The 22,553-nt window shown below is 48.6% G+C and overlaps 1 pseudogene; it reads right to left on the bottom strand.

Annotated features, from left to right (window-relative positions):
• Nucleotides 1–1,077: 1,077 nt before the first annotated feature.
• Nucleotides 1,078–16,484, bottom strand: LOC136304159 (inhibitor of nuclear factor kappa-B kinase subunit beta-like; annotated as a pseudogene).
• Nucleotides 16,485–22,553: the final 6,069 nt, after the last annotated feature.

The following is a 22,553-nucleotide window of genomic DNA, read 5'->3' as shown; positions in this document are numbered from 1 at the left end:
GTTTTAAGACCAAGAACTGAAGTAGCAAGCATTTATGTTTCAAAACAACAATTAGTTCCAGGACCACTGAACCAAAATTGAAAATGAGAAATACTGTTGTTAAGAGCTCAAAACTTAGTAATGCAAAAAGGGGATTGCATATTCATGTATTTCTTGCTCATTAGAAGAAAAAAGAAAATCACTCCTGAGTGATGTGAACAAGACAGGCTCTGAGGGACTGCAGTAAGTAGCTCTTTAAAAGATATAAAGACATAATAGAGGAGGCAGTGAAAAACAGCATGGCATTCTCTGAAGGCAGAATTCGCACCATTTGCTTAAGCTGAAAACTCCTGAGAAAAGGAAAAGATTGGAACATGCTTCTAAGAGAGGTTGGTCTCCAAGTAGCTCAAGAGTGTTAAGGCATAGGCCACCTTCTCAGGGGACTGGGATACTTCTGTATGAATACTTACACAGTTTATAAATACTGTGATTTTTTTTTTCCTATAGGCTAAAGTGAACAATGCCAGCCTCACTGGAATTGGTTACACTCATGCCCTTCGATCTGGTACGCAGTTCTCACTGGTAACAGCAAATGGTGTTAAGTACTACACTACGGTTTAATTCACTGTCATCTTAAGAACAGACTAGATGAACAAAGGAGCTAGAAGTCTACGCAGACTCAGAGAACTAAAGGATGTCTATGGATGCAAGTTCCTGTGGCAACTAAGCCACATTAGTGAGGTCAAGGACCTGAGGAAGAGCACTGTACTGGGATGTCAGTGCATGATGGTTCTCGTGACTTGCTTTTGTAGGTGTAAAGCTGACCCTCTCAGGCTTGATTGATGGCAAGAATTTCAGTGCTGGAGGTCACAAAATTGAGCTGGGATTTGAGCTGGAAGCCTAACACAGCTTTAAGTAAAACAACTGGTGGTGCTCTGGAAGATGAAGGAAAAGTGTACCCGGTGCATTTCAGCCTTAATATTACTCGGAAATTTGAAGAAGTGTGAACTTTCTACTCTGCCCAAGAATGACTTTAACCCAATGCTGAAGTCCAGAGTGTGCCAGCACAACAAAGGAAGACACTTGAAGGCATGCATGGAAGTTGTGATGTTTGTGCCACATTTCAGTTTCCTGTATTTTAAATCTGTTCCAAAAAAACCAAAAGAAAATCCAACCTCTCCCCATTATTGTATTGCATTTTGCATGTCCTATACTTCACAGCCTTTTATAAAAGGAGGTCTCTGTGTTGTAGTGGAAATTTGGGGTTAGAACAGAATGAAATAAATTGGTCACAGTCAGAACACAAGGTTGGTGTGTGTTGACTCTCACCAAGGTTCCATCCAGCTGGGGTTTTTGGTCTTTTTTTCATCTTTTCATGCAACTTTAAGCATGGTTAATAGATAATCTGCAAATGCTTTGTTACACGATACCTGTACACTGAAGATTTCCTTCTTTGGTTTCTAGGCTAACATTCTTACACCTCTCATGTTTTAGAGACCTGCACAGTGAAAGCAGCTTTTTCCATTACAGTGTTATTGAGCGCATCAACAAGAGCAAACCAAAAGTTTACATGTTTTAGATAATTTTGTTCCCAGACAGGAAACAAGTATTAGGTAAGTACAACCATTACACTTAAAGAAAAAAAGTGCAAATCAGCAAAGTTAAGCAATTAAGTTCACAGTTCATTAGGAAGGTGACATCTACCAGTGACTGGGTATACCTTGTCCATTGTTCATTAGAAAGCCCAAAATGCAGCAAAACAGCCACAGGCGATGCCCAAGGGAAGACGTATCAGGACAGAGATCTGCTGTCTTAAGGCACAATTAAGAACATTCTCCAAGCAGTTAGAACAGGCATTCCCTAGTGTATCTTTGTGAAAAAGTGTCTGAGAAGTGGATACTAAAAGCTAAGCCATATGATTCACATAAGCAGCTGGTGACAGTAGAAGGCAGTTGATATTCCCTTCTCAGAGGCAGCAGCTTTTCACAGTTGGCTTCCCAAAGCAGCATGGCTTCAGAGGCAACCAGAGTGATTCTACATCTGGGTTTGTTCTGGATTGTTTGTTTCTTCTACCTGAAGCTGCAGCCAGCTCCAGTCTAGAGCCGAAAGAATAAATGAAATTCAACACCAGGCTACAGTTGAGCTTTTTCTAAAATAAAGGTAAAGTGTGCTAAGAGTTATAAAAAATTTACTGGGAACAAGTTGGTCAATTTCATGATGAGCCACGTGACTGCTGTTAAGGAAACAACCTATTTGCACTCTCCAGTATTTTACTCTCTCTTCAATATTCTGCATTGTTAAATTAAGGATCCCTGACACCCGCTCATCCCAAATTTGTGTGCAGTTTTGCAGTAGTTTTGTACAACAGCCAAGTGCTTTGCCCCATCCTTTACTGTTTAGAGCAGCAAGTTCCCAGCATGTGGCTCCCAGTTTTGGCAAGCAGAGTAAGTCAGGCGGCAGATTATGAGGGAACCGGTGCTTCCTATCTCTGTGCATCTCCTACTCTCCCCCTTGGCCATGAGTAAAATGCAGATTTCATTTAGCTGTGTTAGTGGTGGCAAAGTTGCACATTCAGAACTTCGAAGCCAGGCACTTCCTTAGTCCATTTACAGAAGAGTGAATACATTACCAAGAAACTCTGCTCTTGATCCTTCATTGTGTCACGCATCACATTTTCTAGTTGGCTACAAAGTTTCCGAGATTCCAGCAGCAGCTCCTCACTGAAAGGGGCAATTATTACACTATTAATTTCTGTGGCAGTTTAAAGAGATGCTGCCTCTGTCATCAAGAAATACTTCTGGCAGATACGCTGCAGAACACTGAAGTTAGTCAGGTCATAGGCTTGTAATTCATACTGCAACTTGAAAAGTTGGTGGCAGCCCCTGATTTACTAAATGGGGGAAAGGAAATGTATTCCAAGATGGATCTGGGTTCTTATTAGGTGGAACCACTGTTGCTAGAGGAAAAGCTGAGTAGCCTATAAACTTAAGGATGGGGCAACAGGCAAAGAAACAAACCAAGGTCTTTCATTCCAAGTGGTAACCCAGTTCATTTAAGCAAGCCGGAACTACGCATGCAGCAGTCTCAATGACACAGCTCAGCTACTGTGACCTTACATGACAATACTTCAACAGTTCTTGCTGGCAGTGTACTTCCAAGTGAGCCCAACCATCTCAGATTAAAGGAAGAAAACCAAAAAACCACTTTTGTTACTGAGGCTGGGGGAAGTGAAGCCATACATGATACCCAGTTTTCATATGGAAGATCTGAAAGCCCCAGGAAGTCTTAACTACCAAGTAAACTAAGGCTGCTGACAATGCAAGCTGAACACAAAGTGTAAAATATGAGAAACCCTGTGGGCCATTATTTCACAAAGCAGGAAGCCTAGCTTTGTAGTGGTGGCATTAGCAGCCGAAGAACTCCAGACTTTGCCTCACCTTTTTCTTACAGATTCTGATAAATTGAATGTTCCAGAAGGGACTTGCAGCAGCAGTTGACCTGAGCTACCAAGACGGGATGTGTTCACGCTCTCTGGACTGCCAGTAACAGGACCACGCACTTTACTCTGAAGAAAACACAGAATATTCAGAGTGCAATTGTTCCCACTAGTTTTCAGCAGCCGGGAATATGAGACAACCCGGAACTTGGCTTTCATACTGATTCAAAAGAAAGAAAAGAACCATAGGATACACTCAATTTACTATTGTTTCAGTAGCCTGTGCTACAAACCATATTCTCAGGTTAAAGGGGAGTTCTTAATTTACTTACACAAGCAATTTTCAGCAAGTTCCACAGTTCTTTCTGTCGTTTCTCCTGAAGCCTAACAACTGTTTCCTCATCTTCACTCATCAGATTCATCACTTTCTCCACTCTGGGGAACAATTCCAATGCCTTCTGTTTGCAAACTACAGTTTTACTATTAAAAAAATAAAAACTAATCAGATCACACATGGGCCACTGCAGTAGGAGAACAGTTCTGAAGTTAATGATTTTCTGTTAACACTGCAAGATCTCAAGAGCCATATGCAATGAGTTTTAAACCTTCTCTTGCTGGAAGAGAAAATACCTTCTCTCAACTCTGAATAAAATGTGCAAAGCTCACCTGAGCTGAGCATAAATGACTCAAACTTCTTTTTCAAAGGTCTGGATTGCCTGTAGAAGCAGTCGTACTATTTCCTGGCTGTCACCGCCTGTCCTCTGATCTGGAATGAGAGCCAATATTACACAGAAAGGTCGGTTTATAGGACAGAGTGAGAAGATTCTTAGCGGCTCATTTCCACTACTGCTTTAATCCTGAAACAGCCAAAGTTCAGGATATGCAAGTTTGAGTGGGATGAATTACACTGAATTTTAGCCACCTTCTTCAAAATTTAAAGAACTTGAAAAGGAGAGTTGGGACTGGATCAAAGGAACAGTTGTGTCTTTCATCCTTTCTACCCAGAAAGGTTGGTTGTTGCTTGTGGCAACAGCCTGCTCTGAGAAGAGCTCCAGAGGAGTTTCGAGAACAGCTCACAAAGCACCAAGAAAGGAAGGCTGGCCTAGTGTGAAACTGACTCCCTGACTTCCCTCTCGAGAAAAGGCAATCCAGGAGAGCCCATGTGCTGCTAGTGTCTGGGCAGGCCTAGAAGTCAGCTAGTTTTCTCAATGATCGTTACTACACCTCCAAAGTTACACACAAAGCAAGCTGACCTCGAGCTAAAGCATCTTTTACCTCTTGGCTTCTCTCTGAGTCTTCGGTACAGCTCTCTGGCATGTTCTTCTCTAGAAGAAAAAAGCAGGAAAGAAAAGGATTTCCAAAGAACCAAAACATGGAACAAATAGTTTGAGAACTCAAATCTTTTCTATACCTGTCTGCCATTTCAGAACAATGACAGATGAGTCAAAAAACATCTTTAGTGTTAAAGTGCTCCCAGTCCCCCACAATTTGGGTGGAAGAAACAGCCCTTTCACTGTCCTCTAGTGAGTAAGCTTAGCCAGAAACACTCCTGCATCTGAAGCTCAAGGCAGTTCAACTCACAAATCCTCCAGTGTTCCTCCTTGTTTACGACCTAGCGGGCTTCTCTGCAGGTCCACGATGTCTGTCTGCAGGGCCATCATCCTCTTCACTACCTGCTCCACATCATCTTCCTGAAAGCAGGGTAGAACATAAGCAACACAACAGTCTCATACCTAGAGACACTACCACTCACACTCACACTGGTTCTTCCTTTCTCATTCTTAATTCTAAACAAACCAACAAGATGCAAACAGCAGCCTTGGCCAAAGACAAATGAGTCGTTTCAATTCAAGGAAATTCCAAGACGTTTCTGGGGCTTCGCCAAGATCTCCCGTTTCCCCCTAAGCCTTACAACAGAACGAGCTTCATGTAGTACTAATAATGGACAAAAATTGTGCCACACAAACCGAGGCAATGTGAAATCTGACATCAGTGCAGATACAAGGGGCTTCTATTTAAGGCAGGGACAATGAAGCTAAAGGGGGAGGAGGGGAGAGATAACAAAAACAAACCTCTTTATGACTAGCAGTTAGATTTAGAAACATACCCTCCCACAAAGTTCCACAGCTTGCTCCATCCCTTTCCAGACAAACAGCAGCTTCTCAGAAGCTACAGGAATCAAAGAAGAGTGACTGGCTTTCTCAGGTTCACAGAGAAGGAGGCAGGTGTTTTTGTGAGGAGAAGAGTCATGAAAAGACCCGTTTTCCAGATGCTATACTCACTAATTCCAAACTCAATCTGCTCTTTATACTTTTCCAGGTCAATTTGGATGCTTGTTTTAAAGAAGTCCAGCTTTGCTTTCAGCTGCTGAGAAAGGGAGGCCATAGAATTCTTCATCTTCCAGAGGGTACTATTGTAACGCAACAGATTCATCCTGCAAGGACAAGAAGGTCCTATTAGCCTCTGAAAGTAGAAATCCACCAGGCTTTCATTTACATCCAAAACAGATACTTGAGACAGCGGTGAGGACAAATGCAGTTGTGCCAAAGGGCTAACTCTCCACATTTCATGAATTGCATACAGCTCCAATCACGGGCTTCCCCATTCCAACAGGGTCCCATTTCTGTCTTCCCTTCCACCAGCGCACAAAGACAGAGATAAGTATTGTGGAGAAACGGCCACCGTACATGGCTGCTCGCTGCCCCTGCTGAAGCCGATTACAGTCCTCTTTCAGCATCCGCATTGTCTGCCAGATCTGACCCCACACTTTGCGCAACTGGAAAAAGTGGAGATTCTTCTTTGGATCCTGAACTGAAAACAAAGGAGGTGGGAGAAAGGGAAATGGACATATCAGCGTGAAGCAGGAATACTGTGTTATCACAAAACAGACCAAAACATTGCTCCTTTGAGGGGCATGTTACTGCCTGCAAAGCCTAGAGCTGGATAACCCCTGTGCAGCTCCCCTAGCATGTCATAATCAAACACCTCCCTTTTTTAGTTATTCTGATAAACTGAATGAATGACAGTCCATTTTACCGCTTCTTCAGTCCCAATACGCAAAAGCTCCCTCTACTCTTTGTGCATGATACAGACCACAAAACACAGACGCCCCTCTCAACACTGACCCCGCCCCGCCCTTCATATTCATGCCAGAGGAGTCTTTACGGATGCAGCCAACACTTTCTGGATGAGGACGCAAGGCCACCTGAGCCTCAGGAAACTTTCTTGTTATCAAAGAGGAAGAGAAGGTCTGTGTCTGCTGCTGCAGTATCATTCACCTGCAGAAGACAAAAGACCCAACCAGGTTTTCTTGGGAAGAGCAAGCCTTGGCAACACCACAAACAGAAGAGTCCTCCTCAACCAAACACAGAGCACCAAAGGCAACAGGCTGCCTACGCTACAGTGGCTGTTAGGTCTGTGAGGTTACCATGACAAAAGCATGCCACAACAGCAGGGAGTGCTGTGATCCCAAAGCGAGTGCAGTGACTTCTGATTCACTCAAACTCAAGAAAGGAAATACCGAGACTCACCTTGCCATCAGCTGTATGTTTAGTGACCAACTTCTGAGAAAACAATTCAAGTCCTGCTTCCTGCAGTAGTTCCTGGTCCTGTTCTGGAATTCCTGTATCTGACTGAATCCTGGCCTTCACACTCTGCAGAGTCTCTTCCTCTGTCACAGGGTAGGTGTGCACAGTTCCCGTAACCATGTTCAAAACGTGAAGCAACTACAAGAAGAGTAGCATGGCATGAGAAAGGCTGAAGATACATTGGTCATCTTAGAGCAGAGATTGAGGGACCGAAAAAATGACCACCAAGAAACTGTTCAAAGCACTTGGCAGAATCAAGAAGTCACTTTACAGCTACTTCCTAACATTATGGCAAAGTTCTTGTCCTCCATCAAGTGGAAGAGAGTTAAATATGGCAGTTAAACATGGCAGTTAAATACCTGTAGAATCCTCTCTCAGAATATGGAACCAAGCATGCACAGAAGCTCTTCACTACTCCCAACAAGCTCAGGGAGTATTTGTCCTCAAAGAAGCAAGAGGAAAGCACCTGTCACTAACGGTCAGGAGACAGTTCTATGAGTTTCTGCCTCACTCTTCCTCCTAAGTCTAGGATTCAGAGGCTCAGGAAACTGCTCTCTGGAAAACTTTTTAGGCTAATACAGACATATTGCTTACCTTCAAGTTCAAAATGCCATCCAATGCTTTGAAACACCCATTGGGTCCATAGGTAGGATCTGTACCTCTCTGACGTGGGTGCCACATTAACATGAGTTGCGGCCATTTCTCCAGCCTCCCAGACAAAACACTGAGCAACAAAAACCAGGAGATCAGAAAAGGTAAAAGTGCAGTGGCAGTAACGATACGGCTTGTTCTGTGTGGGAGGACTGACAGAACTGCCCCCCTCCTTCTCCCTCCAGCACTCCACCTCTCCCCATCACAAACGCAGTGTTTAGAAGGCAGAAACCAAGACTACACAAGTCTGACAAGCGACAGTAGTACTGCCTGTGTCACGCACTCAATGTATTCACAGATTAACACAGTAAGGCATACAACACAAACTTGGTCCTTTTGCAGAAGAATCAGTTTATCTCAGCACAGCAATTTCTAGTACTCACCTGTTTAGATTGTTGGGGCAGGGCAAACTGCTAGAAAACTTGACTTCTCCGGATAAGTCTTCTGAAACAACAATATCCAGCTCACTCTTCTGACGCACTTTTGCATGCCTAATGTGAGCGAGTACAATGGTGAAAAAATTGCCCGCCTTTCCCAGCCTGCATGCTAGTAGGCTCTTAAAAGCTACTCTTGACATATAATACAGATGCCACTTTGGTTTCTGTTACCTGCCCTGCGGGAGTCAGCCCTTATCCCATAGAGCAAGTCTCAGGAATGCTGAACTTGCTCAGGTGAGTCAAGCCCCTGTGAAAGGGGTCACTTTCCAAAACGGCAAGAAACATAGGGATATTATCCTCAGAATCAAGGGACCACACTTCTGCTTCCTGTAAACAGGAAAGTCACATCATGCCCACTTACCACCCAGCCACGGTTCACTCACCATTGCACTGGCTGCCAGTTGGGTAGGAATGGTCGGAAGCCTGTAATGCACTCAAAGGCAAGCGTGCCAAAGCTCCAGGAATCCACTGTCACCCTATACTTCTGCTGTTCCAGTAGTTCTGGAGCCTGATACAGTTTACACGCGTGAGACAAAGCCAGATGGCTTTGGCCAGAAAGCTCTCAGCTTTCTCTGTCCCTTAACATCTCATTAACATTTGTACAAATAATTAAAGACATTACTGAACGCTGCCTCTCACGGGCTTTAAGACCCTCCTGGAGTGAGTAGCATAGGTTACTGGCACTCCTGCTTATTTATAACAGATGCAGGTAGCACAAAACCCAGTCTCAGCAAAACCCAGTGTCAGCAAAAAAGCAGTCACCTTTGCTAGCTTCAGCACCACAAACGCACCCCATACCGTGCAAGTACCTAATCCCAGCCCAAAGCTTGGTAACAGTTAATTCTATCCCACTAGAAAGCAGTAGCTGCTCTTCTAGCTGAATTCCTTTCTTACCAAGTACTGCAGAGTCCCAACAAAGGATGTGCACAGGCTCCCCTGATCCAACTCCTTAGCATAACCAAGGTCAATGATTTTGTGTATTAACTGAAACACACAACAGAGAATAAGAATGCCAGACTGAAGTCCTGTTAAAAGCACATCATACAGCAGAAAGAAAAGGTCTGGCTCTTCAAAGCTATGCAGGAAAGGTGCCAGTGAAGAGATAGAAGCAGAAATGGGAGGCTACTGTAGATTTCTAAAACCACAATGAATTTGAAGGTGTTGGAGCACACTTAGCAGTTACGCCTCTAGCTCCTTCCGATCTTTGGTCAATCAGGACAGTCTGCTTCTTTCCTTAATAGTTGAAAGTCAAAATGTCAGGTGTTAACAGACGTCTAATACAACGTCTCACCTCAGCTGCACACAGAATACTATGTGACAGTGACCTGAGACAGGTGTTATCCTGGGCTGAGTGCTCTTGCAGAGGGACCATGTAACTGCATGAAGCACATGCAGGTTCCTTGTAAGTTTACTTGTCTGTGCAGGTAGAGACGACGGCTTCCTGCTTACCCTTTGCTCTCCTTGCTGCAGCACAATGTTCTCTGGCTTCAAGTCTCTATGGATGATCCTGTTCTCATGAAGGTATCTGAGAGCAGAAGCTGAGACAGAAAAAGCCAGCTGTTAGAGCTAAGTAACAGTACCTAGCATGAGCTCAGTAAGGATTCATCTACTCTATCTAGTAATAAGCATGGCTTTCACATCAGACCTTGTACAATCAAACATACAATGAAACACTGAGTGTAAGGGGTAAAGTCAGCACCATAGAACTCTGGACACAAATTGAGTTCTCTCTCTGGATGTTCCCTCACATCCTTCCTGTAAACTGTAGTAATGCTGGCTAGCTTCCAGTAGGCAAGAACCTCCCCAGTCTCCCAACACTTTTGGGAGATGATCAAGATCATAAAAGGTCAATCTGAAATGGAGTCACTAAGGTCACTACTGTATATTTGGAGAGTGGACTCAGGACTAAAAGGGTTTCCATAGTTCAGACAACTGAAGGTACTGCCACCACTTACCAATGTCAGATAACAAGATAAGAATAGCTTCTTCCCGCAAGCCACAGCAATTCTCCAGCTGGTTCAGGTACTGCAAGTAAGGAACACAGAATGTAGTCTTTCCCTTCTCTATCCCAAGTGAACTCCAGAGTTCCACAAATTCTCAGGGATGCAAGAAGTTTCAGCAACAGCAATTAAATTCTCCAGAAGCACAAAACTCTATGGACTGTGACCTGCGGTAGCAGCAATTACAGCTTTGTGCCTTGGTTTAATTGCATGGGAAAGAAGATGAAAGAAGTCACTGTCATCCCGTTTTCATCCTCCTATTTGTTCCATCCCTCTTTGCCTGACACTATCAACTCCAATCTGAGGCCTAAGGTCTGTGTTTTAGCTATGGGCAGATTATAGACAAGGTCAGAAAAGCCTTAGGATTAGAACTACCATGTGTTATCTCTTCCTATGACAGACAAGAGTTCATCACTTTCAGGAAGGGTACAGCCTACAGATGCACCTACCCTACAATGGTCTTGGCCATACTCAAATACTGTTGCACGTCCCCTACACTTGCCCTCATTCTCTGTGTGCAAACTCCTCACAGTGTCACTTGCACCTAAAAAAATACAAAGCACTTAAGTCTTCAAAAGCTGAACATAATACCAAGGACCAAGCCACCAACACTTGTTGATGCCATGACTAGAAATATGAAACATCAGGGTATGAAAGCAAAGGTTTGAAGGGAAAACTTCAGTAGAAAACCTAGGATCAGATCAGAAGGTGATCCATTCCTAGGTTACCATCCTAGGGACCCCACCTTGCGGAGGTCTCCACCTTGGCAGTACTCCATGGCCAACAATGGCAAGTCATTTGGTGCGAGCTTCTGCATCCCTTCAGGGACATCGCGGGCAGCCACCACATTGGGATGGTTCAGTCTGTAGAACAAAAATTAGGCAAGTATACATGATGTTCTGAAACTGCTATACACTTTCATGTGCTCGTGGTCACCACGCAAAGCCCAACATGGTCACAAATGCTTTGAGAAACTGAGTTAGTGAATTCTAAAGGTTTCCATCTTTCACGGACTCATTTTAACTCCTGGCACTTCATACGGAAGACAGTGTGTTTCTTCAACATGTATGCATTACAGATCTGTCTAGAAGGTACAGCAACGAGCCCTGCACAGGAGTGCAAGGGAGTCTGTTGCTACCGTCCAGAAAAGACCCAAACTGCAATGAGACTGCTGCAGCCGAAAATGTTAATCCAACACCCCAAGGGACTGCCGCAGCACAGACGTTAAGTCAGGCAAAGCGGCGGCTGTAGGTAGCAGCGTTGTTGTAGCGCTGAGGGCACGGCAGACGAGCCGAAGACGGCAGTGTGAGACCCAAGAGGAATAGGAATAGAAAATAGAAACTTTTAGAGCCCCAAAATCCCCCACAATTCACCCAAAATGCCCCAAAAATGACCCCAAAAAATTCCCACTAAAAATTGAGATTTCAGAGCCCCAAAATCCCAAAAAATGACCCCAAAATCCCGACTGAAAACTGAGATTTTTTTAAGCCCCAAAATCCCTCAAAATCACCCCAAAATTCCCACCCAAAATTCCCACTAAAATTGAGATTTTTTAGAGCCCAAAAATCCCCAAAATTCACCCCAAAATTTCCTGCTGAAAGTGGAAATTTTTAAAGCCCCAAAATCCCCAAAATTCCCCCCAAAATTCCCACCTAAAATCCCTCAAAAAACCCCAAAATTCCCACTAAAAATTGGGATTTTTAGAGCCCCCAAAATCCAAAAAATTCACCCAAAAATTGGAATTTTTAAAGTCCCAAAATCCCCTAAATTCACCCCAAAATTTCCACCCAAAATCCCCTAAATTCACCCCAAAATTCCCACTAAAAATTGGAACTTTTAGAGCCCCAAAATCCCCCAAAATTCACCCAAAATGCCCCAAAAATGACCCCAAAAAATCCCATTAAAAATCGGGATTTCAGAGCCCCAAAATCCCAAAAATTGACCTAAAAATTCGCCCCAAAAATCAGGATTTCAGAGCCCCAAAATCCCAAAAAATGACCCCAAAATTCTGATTGAAAAATGGGATTTTTGAAGCCCCAAAATTACCCAAATTCACCCCAAAATTCCCACCCAAAATCCCCCAAAATTCTCACTAAAATTGAGATTTTTGGAGGCCCCAAATCCCCAAAAATGACCCCAAAATTCCCACTAAAAATTGGAATTTTTAGGAGCCCCAAAATCCCCAAAATTCACCCAAAAATTGGAATTTTTGAAGTCCCAAAACCCCCAAAATTCACCCCAAAATTCCCACTAAAAATTTGGATTTTTAAAGCCCCCAAATCCCCCAAATTCACCCAAAATTCCGACTGAAAATTGGGATTTTTGATGCCCCAAAATCCCCAAAATTCTCCCCAAAAATCCCAAAAAACCCCCAAACCCCCTCCCAGTACAAACCAGTAAAGAAAAACCCCAAACCAGTATAAACCAGTACAAACCAGTCACCTCAAATCCCTTCCCAGTTCATCCCACTTCATCCCAGTGACCCCTAAACCCTGTCCCAGTACAAACCAGTAAGGAAAACCCCCAAACCAGTACAAACCAGTATAACCCAGTACAAACCAGTAGAAACCAGTATAAACCAGTAACTCCCAGTATCCCCCAGCGCCGGGCCCTGGCCCTGAGCCGCTCCCTGGAGGCCACCGAGCATCGAGAGATCCCAGTTCAAACCAGTACGGACAGGTGAGGGCACTGGGACGGGGACTGGGGGTCACTGGTTTATACTGGGATGGACTGGGACTGGGTTTGGGGTCACTGGTTTATACTGGGATGGACTGGGAGTGGGTTTGGGGTCACTGGTTTATACTGGGATGGACTGGGAGTGGGTTTGGGGTCACTGGTTTATACTGGGATGGACTGGGAGTGGGTTTGGGGGTTACTGGTTTATTCTGGTTTAAACTGGTTTTGGGGTTTCTGGGCGTGGTGTAACCTTTGCCCCTCCCCCCACAGGTGAACAGACCACGCCCTTTGTCAGGCCACGCCCCCTTCCCTTATATGGAGCGACAAGGGTGGGACAAACTGGGCGGGGCCTGGGGGTTACTGGGTTGTACTGGGAGGGAGTGGGAGGGGCCAACGCGGCTCTGACCCCGCCCACCGCGCCGATATGCAAATTTATGTAAATGAGAGCACAAATAAACGCGAATGACATCACTTACCACAGGGACTGGGAGTTGCTGGTTTGTACTGGGAGGGGCCTGGGCGTGGCTCTGACCCCACCCACCTCACTGATGCGCCAGCCTTATGTAAATTTATGCAAATGAGAGGCGAAATAAATGCGGGTGATGTCAATTGTACACCGAGGCGCAAAGCGGCGCCGGGGGAATGATGGGATAAACCGAGGCACAGAGCGGCGCAGGGCATGACGGGATACACCGAGGCGCAAAGTGGCACTGCAGGGAATGACGGGATACACCGAGGCACAGAGTGCCGCAGGGCATGACGGGATACACCGAGGCGCAAAGCGGCGCGGGGCATGACGGGATACACCGAGGCGCAAAGCGGCGCCGCAGGGCATGACGGGATACACCGAGGCGCAAAGCGGCACCGCGGGGCATGACGGGATACACCGAGGCGCAAAGCGGCGCGGGGCATGACGGGATACACCGAGGCGCAAAGCGGCACCGTGGGGCACGATGGGATACACCGAGGCGCAACGCAGCACGGGGCACGACGGGATACACCGAGGCGCAAAGGGGCACCACGGGGAATGACGGGATACACCGAGGCGCAAAGCGGCGTGGGGCATGACGGGATACACCGAGGCCCCAAATGACCCCAAAATTGTCCCGAATTTCCACCCCAAAAAATCCGCCCCAAATTTCCCCAAAAATCCCCAAAATTCCCCTCAAATTTCCCCAAAATGTAAAAAAATTCCCAAAATTTCCTCAAAAGTCACAAAATATTCCCAAAATTTCTTCAAAAATCCCCCAAAATTCTTCAAAATTCCACAAATATCTCCCCCAAAATTGTCCCCAAATCCCCCCAAAATCGACCAAAATTCTCACGAAATTCCCCCCAAAAACAGCCCACAAAAATTCCCAAAATTTCCTCAAAAATTCCCCAAATTTTACCAAAATCCAAAAAAATTTCCCAAAATTTTGTCAAAAATCCCCCCAAATTCCCCAAAATTCTCAAAATTTTTTTCAAAAATTCTCCAAATTCTCCCAAATTTCACCAAAATCTAAAAAAATTCCCAAAATTTCTGCAAAAATCCCCCCAAATTCCCAAAATTTCCCTCCCAAATCACCCAAAATTTCCCCCGATATGACCCAAAATGGTCCAAAAATTCCCAGGATTTCACCATTCCTTCTTTGAATTCCTCCGAATCCCCCGGATTTCCCCCTAAAATTCCCAAATTTTCCCAAAATTCCCCCAAATAACCCCGAAATTTCCAGAAAAAAACCCCAAATTTCCCCCCAAAAGTCCCAAATTTTTTCCCAAATTCCTCCCAAAATCCCCCAAAATTTCCCACCAAATCCCCTGAATTTTCCCAAAATCCCCAAAATTCCCCCAATTTTTTCCAAATTACCCAAATTTTCCCCCAAATTCTCCCAAATTTCCCAAAAAATTCCCCCAAATTTGCCCCAAAATGACCCCAAATCATCAAAATTCTCCCAAAATTCCTTCAAAACTCTCCAAAATTTCCCCAAATTTTCCCAAAATCTGCCAAATTCTCTCCCTGCAGAGTGCCCACTGGTGGCCCTCGAGGTTGGAAAGTTTTGGGGGAAAAAACCCGAAATTTGGGGTGAAAATTCGAGAATTTGGGGGAAATTTGGGATTTTTGGGGTCGTTTTTAGGGGAATTCTGAGGGGAAAATGGAGGATTTGGAAAATCTGGGAGAATTTTGGGGAAATTTTGGGAGATTTGGAGTGAAAATTGGGAATTTGGGGATTTTGGGGGGAATTTTTAGGTGATTTTGGGGGAAAATCGGGAAAATTTTGGGATTTTTTGATGGTTTGGGGTCGTTTTTAATGGGATTTTTGGGGAAAATTTGGGGGAAAGCCCCCAAAATTTGGGAAAATTGGGAAAAAAAATGGGAACATTTGGGGGGATTTGAAAGATTTGGGAATTTTTGTGGAAAATTTTGGGGAATTTTGGGGGAATTTTTTGAGGATTCTGTGGGAAACTTTCGGAATATTATAAAAAATTGGGAAAAATTGAGAAAAATGGGGAAAAATTGGGAAAAAATTGGGAAAAATGGGGGAAAATTTTGGGAATTTTTTCGAGGAAAAAAATTGGAATTTTTTGGGGGGGAAATTTGGAGTTTTTGGGAAATTTGGGGATTTTTGTGGGAATTTTGAGGGATCCCCGCTCTGCCCCATAGATCCCGAATCCCAAACCCCGCCCCACAGATCCCATCCCCGCCCCACAGATGGCTCCTGCCCCACAGATTGTCCCGCCCCCGTCTCTGCCCCACAGGAGCCGCTGGAGCCGCCCCACAGGATCCGGCGCCCCCCGAGTGACCTCCTGAGCAACCCCTGCGACGGTGAGCCCCACGGCTGAGCCCTGACCCACGGATCTGTGACCCACGGCTGAGCCCTGACCCACAGAGCCCTGACCCACAGAGCCCTGACCCACGGATCTGTGACCCACGGCTGAGCCCGGACCCACAGAGCCCTGACCCACAGATCCCTGCCCCACAGATCCCTGCCCCACAGATCCCTGCCTTGCCAGGGGCCGGGGCTCAGGCCTTGGCCTTTTGGATTCATGGAACACATCCAGGTTTGCTCAGCACCAGAGACACCTTTGCCTTGTCTGTCCCCACCTGTCATCAGTGCCTGCAGTGATGGAACCTGGGGACACTTTCTCCATTGGGTCTCTCTGTGTGTCCCATTAAAACTGCAAAAAACTTCAGTGTTTTAATTTACCTTTGAGTTCTAGAGAAGTTTTTGGAACACTCTTTCAGGGACAGAGTTGAATGGAAACACCAAATCCACGGGAGGGTCATTCAAGTCCTTGGGCTGTTTCTGTGCTGCTGAGCTGGGCCGGGCTCCTGGCACAGAGGCAGCTCCTTGCAACAAAGGAAACTTTTAGAAAGACATTTCCCCTGAGGAGAAATCCTCCTTCAGATGGGTCACCTGTATTATTTGAAATGTAGACTCAGAGTGAAAGTTTACAGTGGCATAACAACCTTTTCTGTTCCTTTCTCATTAATTGTTAACTCTCTCCTTTTTGTTTGCTTTGGTTAATTTTGCTTTTAACAGTAGAGAACATCATTCTTACATGGAATATTAGGTTTTGCACTTAGGCTAATTGATATCTATGCCTATAGAACCCATACCTATGGAATATTAAGTTTTAAATACAATACGTACGTTTCATGAGTAAATAAACACGTTGAAGTGAACAAGTGTCCCCCAGCTCCTCCAGGATCCCTAACTGTTCCCTCAGCGCCCATACGCCCGCCCCCAAAGCGTCCCCGGATCCCTTGAACGCTCCGACCCCACAGATTCCCCTTAGAGCGACTTCAGGGAATTCATCTCCAATCATCCCCCCTGGCCTCGGAGCCCCTCGGAACACGGTTCTGCGCCTAAAAACTCCTGCCCCGCCCCGCGCCCTAGAGAGCTCGGTTACAGCTCCCCAAGCTCCCCGCAAGTGCTCCCGAGCCGTACACGTTCCCCCCGAGGACCTCAAATCGCGGCTCGGACACAAAAGTGTCCCCAAAGCGCCTTCCCGGAGCCCCAGACGCCGCGTTCGAGCCACTTCCGGGACTACAGCTCCCAGCATGCTCCGCGGCGCACTCGGAGCGCTACTCCAGCCGTGACTCCATCTCCCATCATGCCCCGCGCCCCGCCGACAGCCGTTGGAGCTGCGCCTCCACCTCCCGTGATGCTCCGCGGCGCCGTTCAACCCTGTTCTACCCGCGCCTACAACTCCCATCATCCCCCGCGCCCCAGAGAGTCCCCTCAGAGCCCCCCAGGTGCCCGCCCGGACCCCGAAGGGCCCCGGATTCCCCTCCCTGACCTCCAAGTGCCCCCCTGGACCCCGAATTGTCCGACAGAATCCCTAAGTGCCCCTCCAAGTGTCCACCCGCTTCCCAAATGTGTCCTCCAGACCCTCAAGTTCTCTCCAAATTCCCTGCCCCAAATGTGCCCCAGAAATGGCTCCATGAACCCCAAAGTTGCCCCTTTTACCCTGTCTGAGAAAATGCTAAAGAAGATGACAAAAGGACTAAAAATAGAGCAAATCAGCATGAAGAAGAAGAATTCAATAGCCAGTAGTGGTCAAGCAATTCATGAAGGGAAGTGTGTTACTTAGAACCAATGACCAATAGCTTTTTTTGTTCCTAAAAATATATTGATTTTTTAATGTCAATATAAAAATTAGGTAATAAAATATAGAAAAATGTTATTATAAAACTGAAAAATAAATTTCTAATTTTATTATTTACATAAGTTTGTTTTTATAAAAAAATGCTGAATTTTCTTTTATGTTTTGGGAGCGCAGTCCAAGGTGGGTGATGTCACACGTGGTGAGGTTGGGTGAGAAGCAGGTTGTCCAAACAGGGTCAGCCTGCAAGGGGCTCATTCTTCGCTGTGCTCAGAACTCCTAAGGAGACATTCAGCACCAAGATCACCTAAAGAACGCTTCAGTCAACTCTTCAATGAAATGAAAAATAAAAAAAATACTCCTGCAATTAAAAAACCAAAAATCACGAGGTGCGCTTTGATATCTTCCTCCTTAAGAGAATTCCGAACTGATTCCAAGCAGCTGCACAAGCCATGGAGACTTGAAGACAACTGAAGGAAGACAAAGAGCTCCGCAGGGATTTCGGTGGATTTTTATCAGGTGGATTTGGGGCTGAGTCCAGGAGCCCCGAGGAACAGACCCCTGAGGAACACCACTGGTGACCGGCTGCCAGCTGCATGCAGCGCCATTCCCCACCACCCTCTGCCTTTGCCTCCCCAGCAAAGAGTGCTCCTGTCCAAGCCGTGGGCCGCCAGCTTTTCCAGGAGTGTGCTGTGGGAGACAGTGTCAAAGGCCTTGCTGAAGTCCAAACAGACAACATCCAAAGCCTCTCCCACATCCACCACGGAGGTCACCTGTTCATAGAAGAGGCAGGTTGGTCAAACAACACCTGCCCCTCCTAAACCCGTGCTGGCTGGCTCTGATCCCCGGGCCGTCCTGTAGGTGCTGCATGATGACACTCAATATAAACTGCTCCGTGACCTTACCGGGTACTGAGGTCAGGCTAACTGGCCTCTAATTACCAGTTCCTCCTTCCCACCCTTTGTGTGAATGGCTGTCACATTGGCCAGTTTCCGGTCCTCCGGAACCTCACCAGTGAGCCAGGACTGTTGGTAAATGATGGAGAGCGGCTTCACAAGCTCATCTGCCAGCTCCCTCATCACCCTGTGGTGGATCCCACTTGGGCCCACAGATCTGTGAACATCCATTTGGCTCAGCAGTTCTCTGGCTGCCTCCTCCTGGATAACAGGGGCACCATTCTATTCCCTGACACCATCTACCAGCCCAGGAGGGCAGCTGTCCTGAGGACAAGCCATATTCCCACTAAAGACTGAGGCAAAGAAGGCGTTAAGCACTTCTGCCATCTCCTCATCTGCAGTTCCTAAGTTCCCTCCCACATCCAGCAGAGAACAAAGGTCGGTTTTTAGCCTTCCTTTTGCCGTTAATATATTTGTAAAACCATTTTTTATTTTCCTTCACAAACTTGCTGCCATTGGTAGGACATTTAGTGACAGAAGCTGCAGCTTGTTCTCCAGGAAGGGTTCTTGGAAAGAGCAGACAGGACTGTGGAGAAGATTCTGGGAAAGCTGAAACAGCTTTTAAAAAATGAAACAAAAATGGAAAGAACCAATCCAAGATGGTTTTCTCTATTTATTTCTATGCTCCCCTTTTCCATTTTGCACTACTTCTCCATCTCATTAACTACAAATGGATCTCACCTCTAAGATCCATGACTTGGCAAGTTTTAGACGCTGTAAAATACCATGAGCTACACACAATTTGCCTACCCCCGTTTTTCTTGGAAAGCAATACTGGAGACGCAAGTGCAGTGCTTGGGCCAGGTACGAATTCTGCATTCAAGGAATGTTCTCTGACAGTGTGTGACCCTCAGCAGGGACAATGCATAGCAGCAGCCAAGGGGATTGCTCTGCCACAGTGCAGGAGTCAAGGCTCTGGGTCTTGGCTCAACGGGGCAAAGTTCCCGCGTTTGGAAGGCTCAGGGGATACCCCCGGGGTGCGCGGGGCTCGGCGTGGCGCTGAGCGGGCGACGGACAAACGGCCCCGGGGAGAAACGGCCCCGGGGCTTCAGTTGCAGCGGCAGCAGCGGCAGCAGCGGCAGCAGTGGCAGCAGCAGCAGCAGCAGCAGCAGCAGCAGCAGCAGCAAAAAAAAAAAAAAAAAAGCTCCTCTTGCGACTCCCTCCTGCTTCTCCTCTCCCTCTCCTGCAGTCCCACACCCGCTCCCAGTCTCCCTGTCCCGGTGTCCCCCTCCTCTCCCAGTGTCCCTCTCCCCTGCAGGGCCGGGCCATGCCCCCGGCCCGCCCCCGGCCCCGGGCGGGGCTGCCCCGTCCCCGCCCCCGGGCCTCCCACCGCGCTCTCGCCTCCGCCCGCCTCTGGCTGTCCTGGCGATGGCGGTGCTGGGCGGGGATCGGTGCCTGGGCCAGGGACAGTATCGCCGCGCTTTGCCTCCGCCTGTTCCGAGCCCGGCCCCGGCCCCTCCCGGGCCCCGCGGACACACGCGGCGCGGCCGCTCCCGCCGCCTGCGCTGCGCCTTCCCCGGCCCGAGCTCCGCCGCTGGCCAGCGCGGCCGCCGGCCCCGAGCCGCCAGTGTCGCCTTCCCAGGAGCGAACGCCTGGGGATGCCCGGCCTGGGGTGGTTGAGGGGCGCTCAGGGGCCGTTCCTGGCCCCAGGCCGAGCGCTGACAGCCGCGTCTCTCCGGCAGGGAAGGCGCAGCGGGGCCTCCAGGAGCACTACCGGCTGGGTTCGCTGCTGGGGCGCGGCGGCTTCGGAACTGTCTTCGCGGCGACGCGGCTTTCGGATGGCGCCCCGGTGAGCGGCGGGCGCAGGAGGAGGGGGTGCAGGAGGAGGAGGAGAAGGGCAGAGGAGGAGGAAGAGGATGGGGCTGGGCAGGGCGGGCGGTGAGCTCAGCCCGCTGCTCCCCTTGCCTTGCAGGTGGCCATCAAAAGGGTGCCACGGAACCGCGTCCAGCACTGGGGAGAGCTGGTGAGTGAGCGGGGGCCAGCGGGAGAAGCCGGGGCGTGCCGGGCGGGGACGAGCCGAGGCCCGGCAGGGTGGAATCCGCCAGGACGCCTCGAGGGAGAGCGGGCGTGCGGCCACTGGAGGGTGCAGAACATCCCGGGCAGGGTGAGCGCTTCCCCACCCCTGGCAGGGCCTCAGCCCCACTGACGGCATCGTGGTCCTCCCACAGCCCAACGGCACCAGCGCACCGCTGGAGATCGTGCTGCTGGACAGGGTCTCCACTGGCTTCCCTGGTGTGGTCCAGCTGCTGGAGTGGGTGGAGTTCTCCAACAACATCGTGATGGTGCTGGAGCGCCCGGAGCGGTGTCAGGACCTCCAGCATTTCATTCGGGCACGGAGGTTCCTGTCCGAGGAGGTGGCGCGGGAGCTGTTCCGCCAGGTCCTGGAAGCCGTGCGGCACTGCACCAGCTGCGGGGTCCTGCACAGGGACATCAAACCCCAGAACATCTTGGTTGACCTGGCTACCGGGCAGGCCAAATTGATTGACTTTGGCTGTGGCACCTACCTGCAAGAGAGAGCATACAATCAATTTGCAGGTGAGCCCACGCAGGGGTGTGCTCCCGGTCCCAGCATCTCATGGCCCAGCCTGGGTGTGGCAGCAGGGACTCTCCCTTTTGCTGCCAGACACGGCACTGAGTCTTCAGCCAAGTGGCTTTTGAGCAGGGGTGTGTGGGGGGCCAGCTTCCAGCCCTGCTGGCAGCCTTTGCCAGGCACTCTGTCCAGGACTGGCGCTGGGGTTGGGGCAGGCAGCTCGACAAAAACACCTGTGGGTGAGAGTAGCAGAGAAGCGGGGGCTAGAAGCAGTGCAGCAGCCAGTTTGGTGTGCAGGCAAGAATGGGCTTGGGCTGCTCTGCCTGCCTTATTTGCCCTGGCTTCATAATGTTTTTTGGGGCAATGCAGGCAGGGAGGATGAGGGCATGGTTTTTCCCCGGCGCTGAGTGGGTTTTTCCTTTGGATGTCATGGTCAGGCCTTGCCACGGCTTCCGCTGCCCCCTTCCGACACTAGTAGCTTTTTTTCCAACCCTGAGTTTGTAAACAAGTCACTGGTGCTGGTGAGAGAGCAGCAGGTCACCCCACGTGCCACTGGTGCAGCCCCCGCATGCCCAGGGATGCTGGGGCCAGGCTCTGGGAGCAGCAGCATCCCCCTGATGAACTCCATCTGTATTCCATAGGAACACCATCCTACAGCCCCCCGGAATGGACCCACTGTGGCTGGTACTATGGCGAGCCAGCTACCATCTGGTCCCTGGGCATCCTGCTGCACCAGATGGTCTGTGGAAGACACCCTTTCAGGAGGGGTCAGAAGATCAGCTGGGACCATCAGCTCTCCCTGCCACAACGGCTCTCTCAAGGTGGATGCTCATCTCTGGGCACGGGGGGAATACCAGTGCTGGGAGACAGCAGTTGGCTTGTGAGCATCCTGCTCTGGCAGCTGCTGAGGAGGTGGCACATGTCCTGCTCTCCTGATCTCCTCCAAAACAGGGAATTGGTGGGAAGGTTTGGGCCCAGCTCTGAGCACATGCAGCATGGCCTGGGCATGGGAATAGTGGGACAGGAGCTTTCTCCAGCTGACTGGTGGCTTCTGGTTTCTCTCCCCAGATTGCCAAGATCTGATCAGGTGGTGTTTATCAGTGCACTCCTTGGACAGGCCCTCATTAGAAGACCTGTTCTGTGATCCTTGGATGCAGGATACTCATCTGCCCTAGAAGAAGGGAGAGAGCCACAGGCACACTTTGATGCAGTGCCCTGGTAAGTTCCAGCTGCACTCATGCCTTGGTGATCAGAAGCAGAGCAAGCCAGACTTTTTGTCCTGCCTGTGTCACTGCGCAGGGCTCATGGGATGGGCACAGGCAGCCCTCGTGCTGGAGCCGAGCTGCTCTGCCCAGCACTGGTGGCTGCCATCCAGGCTGGTTTTGCTTGTCCTGGTTCACTGACAGCTGGGGCCCTGGGCAGAGCCCTGAGAGCCTGGTCTCACCCCCAGGGAACGAGAAGGAGCCCCTGGAGAAGCTGGACAAGGTGGGGCTGCTGCTGCTGGAGACAGCGAGGACAACATCAAGGATGAAAACCTCTTCTGGGACCTGGCCACCACAAAGGTGAAGATGACTGACTTCGATTCTGGCACCTTCTTCAAAGCCAGGCTCCACAGCCAATTTGCAGATGAGTCCACGCACAGGGGGATGCTCCCAGATTTGGGCATTGCACGGCCTGTCCAGGAACCACAGGTTCCTCCCTTTGCTGGGGC

The sequence above is a fragment of the Chamaea fasciata genome, unplaced genomic scaffold, assembly GCF_029207755.1.
Source record: "Chamaea fasciata isolate MVZ Bird 193981 ecotype frontalis unplaced genomic scaffold, bChaFas1.0.hap1 SCAF_54, whole genome shotgun sequence".
Classification (NCBI taxonomy): Eukaryota; Metazoa; Chordata; class Aves; order Passeriformes; family Sylviidae; genus Chamaea; species Chamaea fasciata.
Note: the sequence above shows the minus strand (reverse complement) of the source record. Positions and strands in the feature narration are given on the sequence as shown.